Raw genomic sequence first — 9,727 nt, 5'->3', positions numbered from 1 at the left:
AAGAAAGAAAGAAAGAAAGAAAGAAAGAAAGAAAGAGAAAATCATGCACTGGAAGCAACAAAACTATGTGTGTGCACGTAAATGTACCTTGCAGAGTTGTGCAAATAGAGGAAAAAACACCAACTGGATGCAACATCTGTATCTAAAACCAATGGAGCAGCTGAATGAAGTGTAGTATATCTGCTAAGGGACATTATAAAGCAAACAGAACTGTATACTGGATTAGAGAAAGCACCAAACCTAGGGTCAGACTTTCTAACTTCAACTTTTTGGGCAAACTGGTTAAGGATTCCAACTGTCAGTTTTTCCATTTGTCAGATGGGGGTGGCTAATAGTAGTCACTACCTCATGACGTTGTGTGGAGATTAAATAAGATAATGCAGGTAAAGCATTTAAGCACCTGCAATGGTGCTCAGGAAATGTTGGCCATTATTACTGTTATTATTAATGTGAGGTCAAGGAAACAGGATAATTGGATGGACCTAATAAAACATGGAAAATGTTCCTAGTAGTCTTAAGTGAAAAAAACAACAACATAGGCCTGGCGCGGTGGCTCACACCTGTAATGCCAGCACTTTGGGAGGCCGAGGCAGGTGGATCATGAGGTCAGGAGTTCAATACCAGCCTGGCCAAGATGGTGAAGCCCTGTCTCTACTAAAATTACAAAAATTAGCCTGACGTGGTGGTGGGAGCTTATAATCCCAGCTACTCAGGAGGCTGAAGCAGAGAATTGCTTGAACCTGGGAGGCAGAGGGCGCAGTGATCCGAGATCTCACCACTGCACTCCAGCCTGGGCAACAGAGTGAGACTGTCTCAAACAACAACAACAACAACAAATAAAAAACACCACATAAAGCAGTATGTAGACAAATTCTGAGCCTATGAAAAATATATGTGAAATACTTAGTTGGATGGATAGCATAATGTCATTATGAATAATATTTAATGAAATATTTATTTTAATGTTATTACAAATTTCTCTTTCTTAAAAAAATGGGGAATATAGAAATTAAAATATAGGGGAACACCAGAAGCAATTATATATTAAGAAATTTTAAAAACAGCAAAAATAAAGTTGTCCTAGTAATCATGTCTGCAGAGTTGATGAACTTAAAGCATCTTCAAATTCGAGAAGGACTTTTTTTTTTTGAGATAGAGTCTCACTCTGTTACCCAGGCTGGATGGAGGGCAGTGGCGCAATCTTGGCTCACTGCAAGCTCCGCCTCCCGGGTTCACGAGTAGCTGAGACTACAGGTGCCTGCCACCAAGTCCGGCTAATTTTTTTGTATTTTTAGTAGAGACCAGGCTTCACCGGGATAGCCAGGATGGTCTCGATCTCCTGACCTTGTGATCCACCTGCCTCAGACTCCCAAAGTGCAGGGATTACACGCGTGAGCCAACGTGCCCCACCAAGGACTTTTTTTTTTTAGCTTATAAAACCCCTCATTTATCTCAATATTTGGTAATAACATGCTGATAGAAGCTAGCTCCAAGTTGCAGATCAATGTCATTGGGACTGGGAAGAGGCAACCGATCAAGACAGACCAGACAGAAGGGAACAGAAAACCACCCATTAATACTGACATGAGTTTATTTTGTATAGTATAAACTCAAATATGTAAAAGCACATATAATAGATATAAATAAACTATAAATATGGATATGAAGGACTAAACAGTAGTTGTCTTTGGGTCAGAAAATCATAGATGATATCCAGTTTCTTCTTTATGCTTTAGAAATTTTTCTACAACTCGTGTGTAATACTTTCAAATTGAGGGAAAAGGGACTTTTAAAAACTATTAATTTATTCTTTTTAAAGCAAGGGATAATTAATGAGAAGATAGCAGGGAGCATGCACAAGCCAGCAATGTCACAAATGTCATAGTGCATGTGATTGTTTATTCTAAAAAGTCCCTGAGTTGGGAGCTAAAAATAGAAAGAGCTAGGGGCAGAATTGTGGGAGGCCAAGTGTCCCACCAGGAGGGCGGTGAGCAGGGAAAACTTCAGTTAGGTACAGGAGTGGGATGGCTTGGAGGGAGGGCAGGTTGGCTCAGGGCTGTCCCTGAGCAGTGGGGGCTGCAGAGGAAGAGGTGCTCCCCCAACGACCCAGGTTGGAAAGCCTTTGAGGACTGCATTACTTAAGTAGTGGGAGAGTTGCTGTAAAGGTTCGGGGTAGGAACTGGGTTCAGTTTGATCCCAAAGTAAACAGCTGTGTCCTCCTCATATCCCATTAGCCTAGAAAGCTGGTTTTTCACTCCCTAAACTGGAATCTGATTTCTGGTTATTTGTAACCTCTGACTTCCACACAATTCCTTCCCAAAGAATTCATGTGCCCTCAGGTATGTCCTGAATTGGGTGTTTCTTGGACCAAAATAACTTTTCCACCAAAATTTCTTCAATCAAAAACTACCCAGTACTGGGCCGGGTGCTGTGGCTCACTCCTGTAACCCCAGCACTTTGGGAGGCTGAGATGGGTGGATCACCTGAGGTCAGGAGTTCAAGACCGGTCTGACCAACATGGCAAAACCCCATCTCTACTAACAACACAAAAATTAGCTGGGCGTGGTGGCACACACTTGTAGTCCCAGTTACTTGGGAGGCTGAGACAGGAAAATTGCTTGAACCCAGGAGATGGAGGTTGCAGTGAGCCAAGATTGCACCACTGCACTCCAGCCTGGGCGACAAGAGCAAGACTCCATCTCAAACAAACAAACAAACAAAAAACTACCCAGTACTTCCAAAATCAAACAGACCTTTGGAAATAGTTTAGCCTGACACTCTCTCGGGTGCAAGGAACAGTGCTCCTTTTAGATATGAGGAAACTAGGACCCAAGGGAATTAGGTGATTTGTCCAGGGTATCTGAGTGGCTGAGAAAGTTATGGTGGGGCTCCCCAGAACCCTTCTCTTTTTCTGTGTGTCTTGTTCCATTACCCCATGATGTTCTCTGATAAGAAACTTCCTTTGCTAGGATATGTCAATGCAACGTTATGTCCTGTCATAACAGTACTTAACCATTGCATCTTGATAGAATTACACTCACCATTATGTCTTGAGTGAATAATTCTTACTATTTATTGAGAGCTAGGTGCTGTTTTTTAATAAGCTGTCATTTAATTCTTATAAGAAGAAGATATTACTAGATTCTATTTTCAGACAAAGAAGTCAAGAATCAAAGCAGTTAAATAAACCACCCAACATCATCCTTTTGGTGGTACCAGAGCCAGGATCTGAATCCAAATCCAAAGGTATATTCTTTTTTCTTTTTTTTTTTTTCTTTTTTTGGTTTTGAGACAGAGTCTCGTTCTGTCACCCAGGCTGGAGTGCAGTGGTGTGATCTTGGCTCACTGCAACCTGCACCTCCAGGATTCAAGTGATTCTCCTGCCTCAGACTCCCAAGTAGCTGGGGCTACAGGTGTGTGCCACCACACCTGGCTAATATTTGTATTTTTAGTAGAGACAGGGTTTCACCATGTTGGCCAGGCTGGTCTTGAGCTCCTGACCTCAGGTGATCTACCCATCTCAGCCTCCCAAAGTGCTAGGATTACAGGTGTGAGCCACTGCACCCAGGCCCAGAGGTAAATTCTTGACTCTCCATAAAGATATACTGTGGAGCTGACCTTGCCAGGAGCCGGTTCTTTGCCAAAGTGTACTCAGCATTCCTTAAAGGTTCTGTCCTTAATTTCTTCTTAATTTATTGGGAAAGTATCTTTTCTTCAATTAAAATGGCAAATTTTATGCATCAAGACATTATATTAGAGCTAAAATTCCTAAACTGTATTAACGCAAGACACTCCTATAGAGTTACTAGGAAAAAAAATTTTTACTCTGGGTTTGTTTTTACTTCACGTGACTTTGCAAAGTATTATCATATTATAACACCATATTATAATAATAGATTATGGTAATACTTTGCTAACTCATATCAAATAAAAACAAACCCAGGGTAAAATTTTTATGTGAACTATAAAGCAGAAATCTTTTTGTTTGTTTTATTTTCCATTAATACGGCAATTTTCACAGGTCTTGCATTATAAAATATCAGCTCTGGCATTTGAATTAATAAATAAAAAGCAAGGTGCCCTCCAACTTCTTACTAGTCTTCGGGACAAAGATCACTCAGAGTTCATCCTGAAAAGCATCTAAATTTAGAGATTTGCTGCCGGAGCAAAACTTTCATGTACCAGCAATAGAACCAGGCAGGCCTTCCAAAGTATGTCAGGCATGTGCTTGCGATGCTGTCACAAGCGGGGTCAAGAGGCTCTGTCCCTGTGTGCTGGTGACCTGGGAGCCCTCCTTGTTTTCTAGGCCAGTCTCAGAGCACTCCGGGGTTGGAAGCAAAAGAGGTTGTGCAATAATGAATACAGGTGCTTATTTTGATCATGAATCAGGCAAAAAAATATTTAATATTTTAAAAAATATTTGAATACTACATATATGCACATAGTTTTTGGGTTTTTGTGTTGTTGTTGTTTTTTTAATGTCAAAAGGTTACTGAAAGAAATGTAGGTTTCCTCAATCCATGACTCCTCATTCCTTGGTCAGCAACCCAGAGGCAATCAAGTTTAAGCTCAGTTATTTGGCCTTTGCATGTAGATATTTTAAGAACAGAGGCTATTGCTTCTCTCCACCTGGTTGACAATCTCTCTTTAGAGGATAGGATCCTGGATGGGTGTTCGGAAAAGCTGGCTTTGGTTTCTAGGTTTTAAAATCATTTCATTTCGCCAGGGTTGTTTCGCCAGGGTTGTTTTTCAAATGTATGTAATAGAGGTTATATATTCTTTTACTTTTCATTTCTTTCCTTCTTTACCTCTCCTGTTCTTAAAGCAAAGGACAAATCACAGAGGACATAGAATTGGTGGAGGAGAAGGTAACAACAACTTTGGTTGTTATTGAGCATTTGTTATATCCCAGGCATGAGATATATATTTTTTTCTCATTTGATCCTCATAACAATTCTATAAAGTGTTTTTATCCCATTTTACAGATGAGAAAACTGAGGCTGAGAGAGATTGAGTAATTTACTCGGGGATATATAGCTACCAGAAGTAAAGCTAAATTTTGAGCCTAGACTCTTCAACTTTAAAGTTAAACTAGGAACACTGAGATTTTAAGTCTTTAGAGGGAGACAGAGGATATGAGTGTCAAATTGCTGAGTTTATATAAGAGAGTGAAAATGGCACCACATAGACTAGGGTAGTCCCTGGACTAGCCATGTGTAGAAACTGCTCTCAGATCTGCACTGGAGCTTTTGAGTGGTTGCATTGTTCTGAATGGGTGTTTCACAGGGAGGCTCCGATGAGCACAACCTTAGATGAGATTACTAAATCGATCATTCTTGGGCTGGAGATTGTTGTTTCAGCCTTAACAGATGATTTCTTAAGAAACTGGATGGGGTCTTTCAAGAACAGAATAGGAGGTCAGCTGCAGACACCCTTGGATAGGTCCAACCCCTTCCCTTCATACCTACTACAGGGTTCCTGAGAGGGTTCCCCAGGCAATCAAGACCACAGGTGGACAAGACACACCCTCAGAAACTGCAAGCAGTTGGAGGGAGAGCACGGCCAGGCGCAGCAGAGAAAAATCAAGTTAAAGTTAGTGCATGCCTCCTAAGTGTCATGCAGGCAGGGAACCTTGGAGGCAAGAAACCAGGGATAAAGTCAAAGCCTGCTGGGATTCCAGCAGCAGGAATTCTGTTTGGTTTTGTTGTTGTTGTTTTTGTTTTTTTGAGATGGAGTCTCGGCTCTGTCGCCCAGGCTGGAGCGCAGTGGCATGATCTCGGCTCACTGCAAGCTCCGCCTCCTGGGTTCACGCCATTCTCCCCCCTCAACCTCCTGAGTACCTGGGACTACAGGCGCCTGCCACCACACCTGGCTAATTTTTTGTATTTTTAGTAGAGACGGGGTTTCACCGTGTTAGCCAGGATGGTCTCGATCTCCTGACCTCATGATCCACCCGCCTCAGCCTCCCAAAGTGCTGGGATTACAGGAGTCAGTCACCGCACCCGGCCAGGAATTCTATATGGAGATGAAATCAGATGTCTGTGGGTCAGAATAAAGAGTGTAGCTAGGCCTGGCATTACAGTGGAGGAGGCATGCAGGTGTGCCTCACCCCTCTGAAGTCAGAACCTGGGGCTCATGGTGATGGCCACCACCTTATCTGCATCTACGTAGGTTTGGTCACACACAAAATCCTGAGGCCACTGAGGCACCAGTCGCCTGGCACCTCATCAACTTCAACCGGTGAAGGCCAGTTTTAGGGACAAACCAAGGATTGCCACTTCCCTCCCCTCCCCATGAGATGGAAAGGCCCACTTCTTCCTTCAGTTGTGAGGAAGGACACCCTGTGGCAGATGGCACCCTTGAGGGAAAAAGCTCAGTGAAGGAGTTGGGAGAGCTCGCCTGCCAGGTGGCAGATTTCCTTGTTACCCAGATTTCAACACAGAAAAATTTCCAGCTATGTCTTTCCTTCTTGAAATTTATGCTGGTATCTTTGATCACAAGCTTTGCCTGGCCTAGTGGGGCCATAAGTGGCTGGGCTGGAGTGGGAGTGGGGTTCCAGAAGGGCAATTCAAAATTTTCCTGGTATCTACATGGCTAGGAAGGGTCAGACCTCTTCATCCAATAGGGCTTCAGAAATGTGTCACCTGACCTCACCAGAGAAGAAAGGAGGGAGGGGTGGCCCTCAAGACTGAAGAGGCTCTGGTGCCTGAGCAGCTAGCCTATTGTGTTTGCTTTCCCCTCCACTCAACACTCTGGAGAGGGGAGTATTTTTGTAGCAGGCTTGCTGGGATGTTAAATATGTTCGAAGGAAAATGGGGCGGGGGTGGGGTGGGCAGGGATAATTGTATTTATGATGTTCTCTGGAGCTGTCTTGTTTGCAAGGTGATGAGTGTGAAAATACATATTACAGAAATAGAGATGGGAGGAGGGAGTGTGTTTGGGAAGAAGGTGGCAGAGATCACTGAAAGGGAGGAAACCCAAGCGTGAGGTTGGAGAGAGGCCCAGACAGAGGGTATCAGTGGGAAAAGAGGAGTGCTGAGGTGAGGGAGCAGAGGTGGAGATTGCTACGGAGTTTTGTAGCATGAGATGCCATGTAATTCTCTCTTCATGAAGCCTTCAGTAAAATCTCCATTCACCAATGCTTTTCAACTGGGATTTGTTATGAGAGAGGAGCTCCAAGTGCTGACCTTGTAGCTCGTCAAAGGACCCTGAGTGAAAACAGTGCAGGTGTCACTTTCTAAAGGACTGGAAGGTGTGCACTGCTTCGCAGCAGGTGGGGGAGAGAGGAGTGAATCAAGAAGACCCCACCAAAGAGATGGCACCTGAGATGGGCCTTAAAGGATGATCAATGTTTCTACTATAATTGGGGACAGGGGAGACCCCAAGTGCTGGAGGCCAAGAGGGGAGGCAGGGAGGTCTGAACGTACTGGGGATGTCTAGGAAGTGGTTCAGACCACTGCAAGGGGAAGAGGCTGCAGGGGGAAAAATGAGTGGCTGGTGGAACTATGGATGCTTGGCCATTTTCAAATCTTAAGGGCTGTCATGGATGCTATGGAGAGCAAAACAAGGACTACTCTGAGGGGTTTGCAAGAAGACACAATATGGAATGATATACTCTATTCCTGAAAGGAGAGGAAATAAGTCTGAAGACTTTCTGGTTCCTCTGACTCCAACTGTCTACCTCCAGGCAGACTTGGGTTGTAAACACTGCACAAAATAAATCACATTATGGCTTTATCTCACTCGATTTCAGCAGATTCCCTCTGGACTTGACAGCTCTGCTTCTGTTCCAGCCCCCACTGAGGAAAAGGTTGCTACCCAACCACACTGAATTCTGGGATAGGCATAACCCCAGGGTCCTCCACCAATGCCAAGACCACCCATATTCTGGCTGCCTGAGGAGCCCCCACCTGCTGAATAGGCCTCTGCCTGTGTGCCAGGGCTTCTGGTCCCCAAGACTGCCTGCCTGTAGGTCCTCTTCCTCCCTCTCTCAGAGTTGTGTTTGATGACTCTGCACTGTCTGAGGACCTCATCGTGTAGGTGAGCCCCAAAGGGTCTACTGGCACTTTCTCTCTCTCTCAGTTCCCTTTAAGAAGTAGAGATCAGGGCCAGGCACGGTGGCTCACGCCTGTAATCCCAGCACTTTGGGAGGCCGAGGTGGGCAGATCACGAGGTCAGGAGTTCAAGACCAGCCTGACCAGCATGGTGAAACCCCGTCTCTACTAAAAATACAAAAAATTAGCCAGGCATGGTGGTGTGTACACCTATAATCCCAGCTACTCGGGAGGCTGAGGCAGGAGAATTGCTTGAACCTGGGAGGTGGAAGTTGCAGTAAGCTGAGATTGTGCCACTGCACTCCGGCCTGGGTGACAAGAGTAAAACTCCGTCTCAAAAAAAATTCAAAAAACAAGAAGTAGAGATCATTCCATCAGTTAACAGATACATATTGAACACCTACTAGGTGCACTGGGATACAAAATTAGTTAAGATGATCCCTGAGCTCAGAGGGTACTCAGTTGGGAAAGGCACATAAATAAAGCTGGACAGGCTGGGCAAGGTGGTTCACACCTATAATCCCAACACTTTGGAAGGCTGAGGCAGGAGGTTCACTCGGAAGCCAGGAGTATGAGACCAGCCTGGGCAACATAGCAAGACCCCCATCTTTTAAAAAAACTTTTTTAAATTAGCTAAGCAAGGTGGCATGCACCTGTAGTTCTAGCTATTCAGGAAGCTGGGAGAGGAGGATCACTTGAGCCCAGGGGTTCAAGGTTTCAGTGAGCCAAGATCATAGCACTGCACTCCAGCCTGGGCAACAGAGCAAGAACCTGTCTCTAAAAAATAATAAAATAAAATACTATAAACCTGGACAATTAGTGTGATAACTGCTGGGAAAGAGATAAGGACAGGCTACTGTGGGAAGATAGAAGGAAGATACTTAGCCCAGGGGGAAATGGGGGGAAATGAGAGTTCCCAAGAGAGCAACTCCCAGGCTGCCTCCTAGAAGGAGGAGCAGGAACTAGCCTAGTGAATGGGGTGAAGGGAAGGAGGGGGCATAAGATGCAAAGGGAGCAGGCTATGGCTGGGAATGGTCTGGAGATGGAGAGAGCAACAGTTCTCTGGGCAACTGTAGGTAGTCCACTGAGGCTATGTTCCAGCTGCAGAGGTAGGCCCTAGGGTGCATCAAGAAGGACCTTGTATGTATTGTCAGAGAGTTGGGAGTTTATGAAGGTAGAGATGACCCACTAGGTGCTTCATGACCTGTCTCTTACCTCAAGGCCCTGGCCCAGCTTAACGCCATGTGCTTCTGCACATCCCCAGACGTTCCTGCTCCCTGAGTCCCTTTAAAGTAAAAGTCACAAAGGTACCCCTCAACCTGGCTTGAGCCAAAGCACGTCCTTATTCTGTCGCTTACATCACCAGATTTTCCCACTGTAAATGTGTAAAGAATCCTGAGGTGTTAAGTCAAGATCTTCCTACGACCCCCAAACTCCTACGCAGGAGGATGATAAACTTCTGGCCTATACCATAATGAAGAAATACATGCATAAAAATAATCAGGTGGAGAACAAGGTAAAGTGTGACAACATCAACAACATGCAGGTCAGCTGTGACTATTCAAAACTGGAAGGATCAAGTTCCAAAGTCCAGGCCAGGTGCAGCGGCTCATACATGTAATCCCAGCACTTTGGGACACCAAGGCTGGCGGATCACTTGAGGTCAGGAGTTC

Source organism: Mandrillus leucophaeus, unplaced genomic scaffold (genome assembly GCF_000951045.1).
Source record: "Mandrillus leucophaeus isolate KB7577 unplaced genomic scaffold, Mleu.le_1.0 Scaffold295, whole genome shotgun sequence".
NCBI classification, from domain to species: domain Eukaryota; kingdom Metazoa; phylum Chordata; class Mammalia; order Primates; family Cercopithecidae; genus Mandrillus; species Mandrillus leucophaeus.
This window is presented reverse-complemented; position numbering follows the sequence as displayed.